General features: G+C 41.5%; 1 protein-coding gene across 4 annotated transcripts in view; it reads right to left on the bottom strand.

Annotated features, from left to right (window-relative positions):
- The window catches only part of LOC110983669 (uncharacterized), a 90,442-nt gene extending 77,040 nt beyond the window's left edge, over positions 1 to 13,402 (bottom strand). The window contains exons 1-2 of one of the 4 annotated variants that reach the window (XM_087135781.1): positions 13,258 to 13,402; positions 9,806 to 9,933 (exon numbers count right to left, since the gene is read on the bottom strand). The gene's annotated coding sequence lies outside the window, so the exon portion shown is untranslated. Of the gene's footprint in view, positions 1 to 5,837; positions 6,209 to 9,805; positions 10,020 to 13,257 lie in introns of those variants that run through there. The other 3 variants (XM_087135784.1, XM_087135782.1, XM_022243116.2) reach the window with 3 other exon arrangements.
- Between the last annotated feature and the right edge of the window lie 244 nt (positions 13,403 to 13,646).

Here is a 13,646-nt window from a genome sequence, read left to right as displayed (position 1 = left end):
AACAACACTAATAATTAAGGATATTTTTTAATCGATTTCTTATAACTGCTTGTTTTCTTTGAGTAAAAATTAACGTGTCAAGTGCAGTACCAAGAAAGCTCCTATGTAACAGCTAGGTGATGCCGAGTCACAGAAAACGCATAATGCCCATCAACCGATTTCCTTATACCAAAGCGAGAACAAATTTTTCTAATATAATATTAGAGAATAACAATTACCCCTCGTTTCACCCTTTAGAAATAAATTTAAAATGTTTGAAGTTTTGTCTATTTAACGAGAAAAACTTCATCTTTGACACGTACGAAGTAAATGACAACCACCTTTCCGATTTAGGCCTTTTCTAGCACTGCTTTATTTGAAGGCAATTGTTAAGCTTGTGAAAGACGCGTGACTAATGGAAGACGGATAAAATCATTTGTCACATTCCCTCCTGGGGTATGCAAGGGCCAGGCCTTTGTACAGTTCTCTCGAAAGTGAAATTACACATTTGTATGCTTCGGTCACTTGGACGGAGTAAGTGACGACCGTCGAAGTAGCAGTAAGATTTCTTCATGATTATGCTTGTGCAGCCTCGTTTCTGTCCCAGTAGCGACTCTGTATGTAGGAAAAGTTGATAGCTATGCACAAAAATCGGTTCAAATCAGTGTAATAATTTCCCATGGGAATCATGTCACTGACACATCGGCGCTAATTGGTCATCTAACGGAACGAACAGAGCGTAGAAATGATGCGTTTGGAGCAGTGACGGTTGAATTGTATTCAAATTGGTGGAAGAGCTCGCATTTTGGAGAACTTTTCTACAATGACTTTGAGACGAGAAGTGAATACAAAATCGACGACATTCAGTCTACAAAAGCCCGCTATCAGAGAGGGAAGAATACTTTTCCAAGTTCGGTTTTATGGCATTTCTATTTTAAGTTTGTTTTTGAGACAGAAAACGAATACTCCATGGTGAAACGAACTCTATTTTTGGAAATAATGTTTTATTATTGTAAAAAAAACGCTTTTCAGAAGTTTGTTTTTAAAGATGTATACTTCCAAGTTCACTGTAATGAAAGCGTACTTTTAAAAATGTCTCGTGTAACTTTGAATAATGTATCTGGTGAAAACTATTCTTTTCCCGAAATATGAACACTGTTTAAAATATTTTTAAAATCCCATAAAAACGCACTTGGCAAAACTATACTTCACTTTTTGAGAATGTGTACACTATGGCACTTAGTAGGTCATCATATTGTCACTTGGGGCTTGGTTCGTTGGTAAGCCAACCAAACGTTATTAGCCAAATGTTTACACGGACGCTCGTTGATAGGAATGTTTTATTTTTTTTTCAGGCGGCATCAGTAAATCAATGGTGTCAGGAATTTCAGTTTATTTTTACGTTGTACTAACTTTAAATACCAGAAGATATGAATCAAAAATGGTGGCGGTCTATTGCGCACGTAGATTTCTACAGGTACATATTCAATTAAAGAGCACCTCTGAGTAAAACATGTTTTCTCTGATTTTATCTGTTCATATAAATATGGAAGCATCCAAATCGAACGCAGTGTTATTTGTCTTCGGAGCTCAACTATAACAAGCCCAAAGGGCTTTTTTTCTGTTCATGCCAAGATGTTAATTCTGAATGTAGATTGCGTCATTCGAAAAAAAAGAGAAAACGAGGGGAACTCTCGACCAGTGTTGGCAGTGGATAGACCCTTGAGCGTGCCAAACAATGCATGCAGCTCATATTCATGAAAGAGACGTTTGTTTAGAAAAGTTCCACCCCACAGTTCTGGGGATAGGGCAAAAATTGAGCATTTAAATGCTAATCTTTGGGCTTTTTCAGCTATGTAAGGCTAAACCTGAGGACATTTCACATGCGTCGGGAGGAAACAGAAAGAGAATGATTCCCTAAACATAATTCTTCTCATCCTCTGGAAAAAAATGCCCTTCTATGAGGAGGGGCATTGCCTCGCCCATCTACCCATGAAGTGTATAATGGTCAGTGTCTCTTTGAATAAAAAAGGGCAAAGTGATCGACCTTTATACAAACAGAAAATCGTATTTATTACTGTAGAAATACCACGTACAATTGCTTTAATGGAGCATCCTACTGAGACTATGTCGAGGTTGCTTCTTGAAATATAAAATAAGTGTGAGTCTAAAAAACAGAAAAATCGTCCCACTGGTATGGGACGAAAATTTTCACCCCAAGAGAAAAAAAAATCAACCCACATAGTCTGAAGGTATGCCCGTGAGGAAAACGTCCAAATTACTTTGTCCAGCTCAGGGGCTGGTTATTGCCTTCGACTGACTGGGCCATATTAATATTGTAAAAACATGTGGAAATTCATCGCTGGTTAATGGAATACTGCCTAAAGGCAGAAGGGCGTCTTTAGAAGAACGGTCAGTAAAAAGCATCGCATCTTATAGGTTACTCTGGGCTTTCACTTCTGAGATGCTTCAATAAAGAAAAGAACTTGTGGGAGAACAAGTGCATTGAACTTGTGAACAGTATAAAGCACCCTGCGCTATCAGAAAACAACTAATCCCAGATAAGCGAGAGAACTTTGCTAGTGAAAGGAGCGAATAATGAGTTGTGACGAGGTGCAACCGAAAAAGATGGAACCACCCGCAAGTGCGCGACAAAAAGCTTTACCATGCTACATATTGTCTTTATTGCTCTAGAAAAAGATTCCATTGGTACGTCGTTCGTGTGTATCAGATATTTTTAGTTATATTGGGTCTATGGCCTCCATTATGGTGACCTTGCTTTATGGTTTCGGAAAACCAAAAGCAGAGAATTAGTTTCAGTAACAAGCCCCTGCTGACCACCAAATGACTGCCGTTGGTGCCTGCTTGGTTACACTGCACTTATCAATGTAATTGCGAGCTCAGAATGCGCTGGCTGTCGTTATCAAGCTAAGGCTGATGAAAGTGTGTTGTCCAAAGAAACTCCATATGTCTGTCTTTGGGGAAATTGCCTGATTTGTTCTTATTCTCCTAGTCCCATTAACGTGTTAACGCCCAACTCCATTTTTCCCCTTGGTCGTTCCCGGTTATGTTGGCCTCGACAACGTGCATATCAAGCTGACACAACGGGCCTTGTTGGTTGTAAGGTTTTTCTTGCTGATCATTAATATTTTTGCTGGCTTTCTGTACAGCTAGATTTCATGCAGGATGGTGCCACAGTTCGGCTTGTTTTCCTTCGCCAAATTGCTATATACATAAACGTCTGCAGTTTTGTGTGATAAGTTTAGTGAATTTATGATTTTAAGATGATCCCTTTTATATTGAGTTCATGCAGCCCTAAAAATAATTATGCGACTCAACTAGTGAAAGTGGAACCGATCAAAGGATATGTTATATCTCGAAAATCAATCTGAAATTACCAAAAGATTATCCCAACGTGTACATGTATGCAGTTCATGTCATATAGGCCCTATACCTGGTGTAAAAACGGACGCGAACGCAAAACGTTACACTAGATCAAAGATTCGTTCTGCCAAATCATGCCAATTTCGCGGCAAATGTGTGAAGTATAAACTGGGCTTAACTTGGTGGTGATTTTGGAGCAGTTCAACGCCAGACAAGATATGTATCATATAAATTTGGTAAGTACACTACACGCCCAAAGGTATTACTCGACTGCGCCAAAGTGGAGTGAATTTTACTCAATTAGAGTGACAGCCGGGGGCAATTTGTCAAAAATGTTTCTGGAATTCTCGAGGGAAGGAAAGGACTCCACTAAACAGTTTACCAGTTAAGCTACGAAGCTGATATGATCGGATTTTTATCCCGGCTTGCCGTGTCTTTTAATGCCGCGTAAAAGGGCTAAGAGTGCTTCTACCTAATGGCAAAATGGTATTTTTTTACGGGGGGTTGGAAAATGGAACTGGTACCTAACGAGGAAAGGTCTCGCAAATTCTGTCGAATTAATGTTTAATATTATTGGAGCTTATTCTCAAGTATCAGCCATTTCAAGAGAGAGTACGTTCGGTCATAAGCATCCCATCTGATTACCCACCAACGTTAAATCGTGAGGATTTTGCAAACATTTTACCTTATAAGTGTACCGGTGACACATTATAATATGCCCCAGAACTACGTAATGAGCAAAGCATCATTTAAAGAAGGATTGAAACTTGGAAACAGTTAATATAAAGGATTTGTTTTCAAGAGGTAAGTGGTTAAATTTCTAACACACGGAAAAGGTGGTCGTTTTGATATATTATTTCAGTTTTTCCCAAAGGAAAGTTTACGCTGAGTTCAAGATTTGTCAGTATTAGCTGTTTTTCTTATAAGCGTGTTGATTATGCATGCATAGATTGTTCCAAGGATACGCCATAACTGTGGTGGCATCCATAAATGGAGCTCAATGGCCATGTTAATTATACAAACCAAGATTTCAGTCATGCAGTTATCTTATCGATGGTTCTCTCTTTCCATTAGGCGGGTTTTGGTATCAACGATGGATTACTGAATGAGATTCGTATATCCTCGTGAAACAAACAAATAAACCCTAATGTGTCGTCTAACTTGACGCGCGGGCACTTTGACAAATCACAGAAGCAGTAGGTTAGCTGAAAAGCAACGCGACTCCATTAGCTTTGTGTATGTTCCTTTACTAACCTTGATTGTGTAGCATATAAAAACGACGCGGACTGGTTATTCAAAATGAATATGCATAATAGGAAAGCGCATCGCTTGCGTCATATGAAGGCTACCCGGTTCTAATGTGTGACGTCACTTAAGCAAAAACCACACCCACTGAACATAAAGTTGGACCTGGAACCCTGAAATTGGAAGTACAGCTGCAATTAATTTTTCTTAGAAACATTTTTCGGCTTCTTTGCACTCTTCTTCGAGGTATGAAAACTCTTTTACATTCCTATTTCGTCAAATGGAATGAAAAGGGCACTGTTTCCATTTTTTTTAAATCATCTATTCTTTCCTGGGAGGGACTTCTTCCGTAATGTCATCAGGGGAAAACATGGTTTAGAGCATACGTTTTCCTGTTGAAATTGTGAACCCAGAATTTACTCACTGTTAATGGATGTCTTGACAGTTTTTGCATTTTTTTGCAGGTGCATTTTTTAAGGTTCATGTTGAAAGGAAATGCATCGGTTTTCAACGCACGTCAGCACACAACGTCGGTCTTTCGCACGCAAATTAACAAACAATAAGGTATTTATTGACAGACAGAACAAAACGGCTAAAGATATACGAACTTTTAAGGTGCAACACTGTGGTGTCGTTTGAGTTGTGTGATTATTAACAGAGAATATACTGACATTTACGTCTTATTGCCGGGACAGGTTTCTGTAGTCTACACTTGCAAAGAATTTGCAGCTGAGAAATTGATTTTGGAAAAAATCCGTTCTTGTTAACGGGATACATCGGCTTGCAAATTTCCAGGTAACATCTGGACAATTTAGCTGGAATTTGCATTTAATGAATGGAACGAGATTCTTGGGCCTAATGAACTCGCTATGTGTTTGAAATTTTCGCAAGTGTTGATGTGATTTTTTTACTGCATTTAATTAGAACGAGCCCTCAACACATTGCTTTGACTGCGTGTCCCAGAATCGACGCTACCAATTCCATTAAAAACCAAGCCCGAAGTATACATTTGGTTTTTCCAAATGACGCCGACAGCAACGAGGACGACGTTAAGCCTTGCGATCCTGAAAGTCATCTGCTTCACCAAAGATCATCTTCGAAAAAGGAGTTCTCCATCCTGTAAGTTTTTTCTGTGCATTTCACCGTACACGTACAGACGCTGGGCTTTGACATGCATGAAAATAAAAAATTACTGATACAAAACAATAATCCATTCATGTTTAACTTACCGTGCGGTGTCTGTTGTATGTTGGACTTGTTACACAAATACCGCCAAGGATACTGAACAAACTGCAAATGTTTCCAAAATGCAACCCGTTTAGCCGTGGCCCAAACGCCAAATTGTCAAATTGAACTGTAGGCGCCTCTGATGCCAAACGCTTCCTTCGTTAATTAAGTCCTCGGATCAACTGACAGACTACCGCACTCTCCTCTATGTGGATTCAGCGAGTTTCTCTCTCTGCCTTGCCCTGATCCTATTTGCTGAGAACGACAGTTGAACAATTCATTTAGTCCGTGCTGGAAGCATAAAATGCGGGGAGGCATGCGTACGGAACGCGGTAAGAGAGATGACTACCAGGTGCAGTAACCACCCGTTTTTACGAGGGGTACGCATGATGTAATACATTTGAATGATGGTGGCGCTGGGCCTACTTCGCTTTCACACGTGTACTAAAAAGCTCCGTGATTACATGATCACGTTTATCGTATTGTTTTTTTTCAAAATCGAACATGCGGGTGCCCACGAGTTCGAGCTATGAAGGACGCTGACTGACCACAGTGTGATGGACACTAACCTTAATCACAACTCAACGACGAAGGCCCAGAACTACATAACCAACAAAGTGACTGCAGAACAAATGTGAAATCCTTTAGATTTCGACGGTATAGTTTCTAAATATTCACATCCATCAATTTTGGGCAATTGATCTACGGTTGCGCAAACCCTTGTAATAGACCTATAGGCCACTAATCCACGAAAGCCAAACACACTGAAACTGGTATTAAGGGGGATCCACTTGAATTCCGACGAGTTTTTCTTTAAACGGACTGTCTCAAGGCGCTCTGTGTTGCGTATCCGTCAAAATCGCTCCCGGCCGATTTTGGCGGTCGAACGCAAAGCACACCTGTGTTATGTTAATGGAGTCGATTTTTTGGTCCATGAGAGTGAAACACCTGACCGCATCGTGTACGCAACCCACCCAGAAACATACACAGGCCCTATGGAAAGGCGCCTTCATGCGTCTTTTTGTCACGTGCACCAAGATCACGCGATATACGGTCAATGTGCCCGCATATAATACAGACGATTCACAATAGAGCGCCTCTAAGAGTTTGAAACGCGTTGGGCGATCACGATGCGCGAAATCTGTCGACCCAATGCGCGTTTGGAAAGGGTCGACAGATGTCAGGCGTCGTGATTGGCCAACGTGCTACAAACTCTCAGAGCGCTCTATTGTGAATCGCCCGTATTCAGTGACGTTTCAGTGGACACTCCTCACTTAGCCGCCTTAGTATGGATACAATGCACTGTGACAGAAGTTGCACAGAGGTCAAATGGTATTATTATGTAAAACGTTCTCAAAACCTCTCCACAAGCGTTGCACCACCGCAATATTCTAATTCTGGTCACTGAATTACACAATGTGCACAAGCTTATAAGCCCCGAGCTGGACCAAGAGAGGGCGCATTTTTCCTGGCAACGGAGGCTCCTTTGGTCGGAACTGCACTTCTCTCGTTCACAAACGACTATGAAATGCACGCGTTACGGTCGTGTCACTACCCGGGGCGCGTTTTGGCGACCCCTAACCAGAAACATGTTTGTGACGTAAAAACAATAACCAAGAACATGTTAAGGGTGGCGCAGCCCACAAAACAAAACGGTTAAACGTCATCTGACCGGTGGAGGCAAGCGCGAGGAAGCAGACAACAATGTTGATGAACATCACTTCATTCAATATTTGGCATGCTATTCATCAGTGATGCCGTCTCTTTTCATGTACATTCTAGAGGAGCGTATTGATTCACTGCATGTAATAACACATTTTTAAATGTAAGATTAACTCATTTGAGGGGCGACTTGTCTGTTGATTTTCCGCCATTTTAAACCGGCGCTGAACCAACTCCAGGATTGTGCTAACAATTTTCACCATTTTGGATAGTAATACGCCCGGGTGAAATAGCGGTCATTTTTTCAATCATGTTCCAAATATGCTACCGTAATTTCCAGCTGTAATCAAGCAGCTACATGCGACTTTTAATTTCATTCAACAGTGGAGTCAGTCCAAACCAACCAAACCAACCAAACTCAACCCAACCAACAAAACCAAACGAAATGAAACAAAAAACGAAAGAAAACGAAAAGAAACAAAACGAAAACTAAACAAAACGATTATAAATAATGTTTGCACTCCAAACTTCATCGGAGAGCTAAGGTACCCAGCAAATTGACTCCCCATAGCTGTGCAAATTATAGTGCAACATATTTCGCCGATGATTCTATAAATTTGCACGTGCGTGTAAACGAGGGCTTTTGCAGAGCGAAGGGGACGGTAAACATTTCATTCTAAGACGATACACGTCAACACGTGTTTTCACAAAAGGCGATAGGCTTTCTACGTACATGTACAGTGCCACCTTAACGAGTTCTGTTGGGTTATTGGAAATCCCTTCAAACCGAACCCGAATCATGTCTGTAATAACGACTGACCATAATCGTGCGTCGATGTTATGCCACTTGGCGATTTCGTCCGTTACTATAATCCACAATACTATCAAATTTCCTGTGGATCGTCGTCAAGCGGGAAATTGTTGTTTTAAGAATTTCAGGAACGAACAGAGTGAGAAGTCTGCTCATGCCTTAGAGGTGGTTACGTAAAAGGATGGACGGAGCGAAAGGTATAAATAAAGACGGGCACTAGCAGGGTGTTGTCAGTTTTAGCGAGCACACTCACGGAGACAAACCGTGCACAAGAATTAAACTTTAATTAAAAAATGAGAAAAATTGTCAGAATGGTTAATAAACAGACCAACACCAACACGGAGGGGTTTCCAAGTCGTTTTTGAAATTTTCATCTCTGTTGTTTCTTCCTTGGACGTCGTGTTCTTTATTGAAATATCATTAGCCTTTGCATTAAATGACAACAGATCGAAATTGAAAACATTTAGGTCACGTGAAGTGTTTCAAAATAACAATAAATATCTAACCATTTCAAAACATCCTAAATTTAATTTGTTTACCCCATTAATACGGGTGATTCACAGTAGGGCGCCTCCAAGAGTTTGCGACGCATTGGCCAATCACAACTCGCGAAATCTGTCGACAGTTTCCATGCACGCACTGGGTCGACAGATTTAGGGCATTGTGATTGACCAACGCATTGCAAACTCTTGGAGGCGCACTGCTGTTAATCGCCCGTATTGCGACCCCAAATGAATAAAAAGATCCTCCATGGTAGAAATTAAAAGACACAGTCCTACCGTGTATTTCTTGAACTGAGACAGTATTTGCCTGTGGGCCAAGCTACATCAAACACAACTATGCGCGATGTACATGTACATGTCAGCGCTCTGGCGATGACGTCATCCAATCAGCTGGGGAGCGCGAACGGCCAAAAGGGTTTTTTTGGTGGGCGGGGAAACGTAGGATCTTTTTATTCATTTTGATGCCACAATTAATGGGTAAACATTAAATTTACGAGGTTGTTTTCAATCCTATTTATTGTTGTTTTTAAATACTTACCCTTAAGACAACCACAATTCTTGTAGACAATAGCAGCATAGCGACATGATACTGATTATTCACACACAGACACACGAATTCAAGGTATAATGCACGTTTGCTGTATTCAATTTCAGGAGAGTTGCTCATCTTACTGCAAACAGTATGCGCTGTATCCGAATTGGGTTTAATCACATAGTATTCTGTTTCAGTCTGATAAAATTGATTGATTGATTTCCCTCTCTGAAAAGACATTTTACCAAGACGATTACATCAAGGAAAACAAGGTTGGGGACGATTTGTCTAAGTCCGCTCTCGGAATTTGGTTAAAAGTATAGCTGTAGGCCTATAGATTACTTTTATCAGCCCTAATGATGGAAGTTCAACATAAAAAGACCTTGGCTGGCTCGATTACACTCGAAGGGTATAGAATGATCATTCTGTCGGCGAAATGTACTTCTTACATTAATGACTCACCTTGGGAATGTGAAGGGTTTTGTCCAATTACCAAACGTGGGGAAACGACGACAGCTTGGTTGGACTCTCAGGAGAAATCAGGACAGTCTATTTGCGTCAGGATAGAGGCTATTGGGTCAGCGCCGCATCTGCAGACCAACATGTGAGAGTTCGGGTCACCTCAGAGACATAACGTCCAGCAGGGGCTGAGCTAAAGATCGTTGAGGTGGGTATTATCGAGGTTGAGTATCTTGGCGCTCTTCGAGCACTGGAACTTCAACGCGAAAGATGACATGAAAATCGAAGGTGTCCGAGTTCGAGAAAAAGTGCAAAACATTCTCGATAACGAATCTACATCTGAGCACTGATCTTAGCCATAAAATACTGTACATTGTCCTTCGGAAGATTCACTTCCTTTCAGAATGTAAAGAGTAATAAAGAACACCAAAAAAACCCCAGAAAGATACCTAAATATGAAGACACTGAAGGGTTTCTGATGCTCGTGTTTTCCCCCTTTTTGGGCAAGAATTATCGTAACGCTGTACTTTTCAACCAGCAGATAGATCAACTGAATTCCACATGACTGCAGCGGGTTGCCATCGTTTCGTCCGGGTAATGGGTCTATTTCATGGGTCCTAATACGGATACGTCTTTGTCAAGAGGTCCAAACGACAGTGGGGCTTGCCCCTTTCCGTGACAAATTCCATTACACACCCAGAGTCCGTTGAAGGGGTCGGTCCCGCCGAGCGTCGTTGCTTGATCAAGCTTCCAATGTTGTCTGGGCGCATTATACGGTACAGGCCCTACCATTTTTGTTATCTAGATTCCTTCGGGTGTTGTAGGGGTGATCTGAATGTCCCGTATCCCCACGGGGAGTTATTGGTGTATGTCTGTCATGCCAGTTGATATGACGTTCATGGTGTTCAGTGTGGGAATCAGAGCTGTTCTACATTGGCTGTTGTTGAACCTCTGGGGGCACCATTGGGTGAATACTCTTCTTCTAAGGAGGTTTACTGAAACAAATTAACCGTGGTTTGGATATTTTGTTCATTTCAAGATTCTAAAAGGGGAAACCCGCGGGGATCTGGCGGGGGGAGCATTACACGTTCATGCAAGGTGCCATTGAGTTCAGATGTGTTATTCTGTTGTCAGTTAAATGTGACCTTAAAAAAGTTTAAGTACAAACAAAAGAGGAACAATAGGGGGTCCCCAGTTGCAGGCAAATACACACTTAAATGTGTGTGTGTGGGGGGGTCGAATCCGGTAGTACCCAGCACTGAGGTCCGGAACGTGCCCAGTCTGCCCTGATTAATTGGGCACCGGTAGGGGGGACTCATCCAAAATATCAGTCCGAGATCCTCCGCAATAAAGTAGTGAGATTTTGGAAAAGCAGAGCCGTGAATGTTGTGCCGGGATTTACACCCATAGTGTCAAGGTTATTGAAATTAATTTGATTGGTCAAACTGAAAAACTGAAGAGAGAGCCATGCGTGGTGATGCTCGGTAACGTGTTCACTAAATGTGTTCACAAGGTGTAGTAAATTCGTGAGCACAAAGACAGAAAATAAAGGCTGATCTCATTTTTTTAAAGGAGTAGCTTAAATGTATTACACTCAACACACATTGAGACCAAAATGGCCGTTCACGTATTTGAGAGAGGGAATTTCGGAAATGCATCACCGCCTCACGCCCGTATCGCCAGTTTCTCCAATCGTAGGATCTCGACGGCATATTCTGTATTAAAAACTTACGTTTTTACAATCCCAAAGAGCGAAACCCGATAGTACAGAAACGTCTTCGTTCCAATTAAGCTTACAGCGCGCTCAGTACTAAATCTTGCGTGCTCAAACACCTTGGCTTATTTCTATTTTAACTAGACGAGACAGGAAAGGGGAAATGACTTACTACATTGTTAACAGCCGATGCTCTAGCCCTCTGCGCCCTTTTTCCACATTGCACGGTTGGACTCGAAATGATCTCTGATTTGTTCACCGTGGTATGATTTCACAGAAGATGGATGTTCAGGGTGCAACTTCGATAAGCGATTAATGATCTCTGCCTGGGATATTATCTATGGCGAGACAGCTTTCAATTAAAGGTAGGTGGAAAGTGTTTTTTTAGGGGGGAGAGACGTTGATGATTGCTACGGTGTCTTCTTTTCAGAGCTGTGCAAGATCTTTCCTTGAAATTCTACACCATGGAAAATAAGAATTTGTCCGTTTGGGCCTTATAGATTATTTGTTTTCACTTAAACTAAGGCTTTTTTTAATGCGAATAAAAAGTTGGATTAGAAAGGTATGCTGCTCTTGCGAGAAGAGCCCGGACGGCTGTGTTCTCTTCTTTCTCATAGGATACATCTGAAATAATAAAAAAAAAGTTGCAGAAGACACACGTACGGTACACCTCCAGTGCCGACCGTGCATTAATAGGTTTAATGGTCTACACACTTAGGGATAATCTTGTATGATTCTCTGCAATGTACATACGCTATAAGCAGGATGTCATACGTTTGAATCTACAAACCTCTGTGTGTACAGCTGCTCTCGCCACACGGTAAATGTACCCTATATTTTACCGGAAAGAGCTCGATGGTCAATGTCAACTCATGTCACTGTGGCGGGGAACAAATGGTCATTCGACTATGTTTTTGTTTACGCCAATTGGCGCAAATACTACTCACTTATTTGGCGCCAAAGAGTTACCCGCTCCTAACACAGCGAGAGGGCAAACGCTACGGTAATTGTGACCAGGTACAAATTAATAAAGTACCACTGAGGAGGTCCAATGCAAGACAATACCCGGTATATATTTAATAGTCCACATAGTTTATTCTGCACGTCTGTATATACAGGCGACACGTCCGAATAACATATTCAATATAGATTCATGGTTATCATCAACGCTGTATTTAAGCCCCCACAAGCCACCTTTGCCTAGCTAAAGTCAGGCAAGCAATATGCAATCCTTTATCACGATATCAAGTCACTAAAAGGTCTGTGACCAAACTTGCAATGACTTGTGACTGACTTACGATGGACTCGACTACATAATGATGTGGTCGTTGAATGGTTGTAGTTTAATGCATGGATTCCAGTGACCATCAGATAAGTGAGTGTGTCTACCCAAGTGTGTGATGCATGACGGCTAATGCATACTACTCGAGACGTTGAGACCACTGTTCTCTTCGTCTCTACCAACGCACAAGAGATATGTCTACATGGTGATTTTACAAGTTCATCAAAACTGTTCAGCCTTTTATATTAGACGAGTGTGCCATCTTGAAGAAGACACACTACACGATGATAATCTGCACCACCGATTTGCAGTCTAAATTGTACAATAGAGCGTCACATGCAAAATTAAAAACTGACCATGGTAAATATCTGTGCAATCAATCAAATGTACACTTCTTCATCATAAGTCAGTGTTTAAGCCAACAATTACAAACGCAATGACGCATGCAAATTTACTTACCACCTCAGTATGTAGAGTACTGTATTTCCCGGTTCAAATTTGTCCGTTATTGAGGGAGCTGAATCCTGGTCGGATGTGACATCTCGCTAAAGCCAGGTTCCATTTTACAGAAACAACACTGTCACGGAAGGAAGACGGCCAAACAATGACTGAGCTGCCAAACAAATAGTGTGATCGCCCAGGTGGCACACGAGGTTGTGTGCCAAGTGGGTATTTTTGTTGTGTCACAATCTACGCGCTCCAAACATTCCTGTCGCCGGGAAGCAGCCGCGCTGTTGCTAAAACGCCAAAGTTAGACAAACTGTTTCATTGCTGAACGTGCTTTGTTGATTGAGCAACTCCCCTAATCAATCTTTCACAGTCGAATTATCAGGCCACTGTTTCATTCA

Source organism: Acanthaster planci, linkage group LG04 (genome assembly GCF_054643075.1).
Source record: "Acanthaster planci isolate LZ-2023a linkage group LG04, COTS_SCS, whole genome shotgun sequence".
Taxonomy (NCBI): Eukaryota; Metazoa; Echinodermata; class Asteroidea; order Valvatida; family Acanthasteridae; genus Acanthaster; species Acanthaster planci.
This window is presented reverse-complemented; position numbering and strand designations above follow the sequence as displayed.